The following is a 1,068-nucleotide window of genomic DNA, read 5'->3' as shown; positions in this document are numbered from 1 at the left end:
TCCTATGCTTAATCTGCATTATTAATATTTTCTCCTATGCTTAATCTGCATTATTAATGTTTTCAACCTCTCATAAGTTTAGCGATCAACCAAACAACAAATCAAGCCCTCCCTGATCTGTAGCATTAGTGCCCACCCAAGACATGATAGCTGTCTTTGGGCATCCAGAAGCTGTCCTGGAGAGAGGAACATTTCACCAGTGGCCCTCAAGAACCATTTGGAGTTGACTCCAGAGCACCTCTGCATTCAGTCCAAGGGTGAATTTTCTCTTTCCTTCCTAGCTTTCCTCATTGCCAGGCTAAGGAGAACAGAAGGGAAAGGGTTTGAGACTGAAAACCTGGGCAAGACATTTCCCAGCACTGCATTCTGGGGAAACATGGAGAGCAAAGCTATAAGGTGGAATCCCTTGCAATGTGGCTAGCAGGCCCTGATCATGCCACAGGTGTATTTCCTGGGTTCAGGATTAGGGATCAGTCTGGAGGCAGCCTCCTGAATACTTTGTGGCAGCCACAAGGAGCAAAACATTGCAAGATCTATTTGAATCAACATCATGATATAGCAGCCAAGAAAACTTGCTATCTCAGACTTAAGAGAAGTATGGTACCCAGGACCAGGAGGTGAAAGTACCACTGTACTTTGACCTGGTCAAACCATATCCAGTCTTGTATTCAGTTCTGGGCACAGTTTCAAGAGAATATTTTCTTCTGGAGAAAATCCAGAAAAGAGATACCAAAATGATGAAGGGTATCAATTACATGCTGTATGAAGATAAGTAGAAGGGATGTTTGGGAATAAAGTGCTGGGCCTGGAGTCAGGAAACATCTTCCAGAGTTCAAATCTGGCCTCACACACTTACTAGCTGTATGACCCTGGGCAAGTCACTTAACTCTGTCTGCCTCAGTTTCTTCTCTGTAAAATGATTTGGAGAAGGAAATAGTAAATCACTCCAGTATCTTTGCCAAGAAAACTCCAAAAGGGGTTGTGAAGAGTTGGACATGACTGAAATCATATGGACAACAACAAAAAGAGATGTTAGTCTGGAGACAACCTATTCCACTTTTGAACAAC

This window comes from Petaurus breviceps, unplaced genomic scaffold (assembly GCF_028583685.1).
Source record: "Petaurus breviceps papuanus isolate PSGF00001 unplaced genomic scaffold, PetGlider_PUasm1.0 90503, whole genome shotgun sequence".
Taxonomy (NCBI): Eukaryota; Metazoa; Chordata; class Mammalia; order Diprotodontia; family Petauridae; genus Petaurus; species Petaurus breviceps.
Note: the sequence above shows the minus strand (reverse complement) of the source record.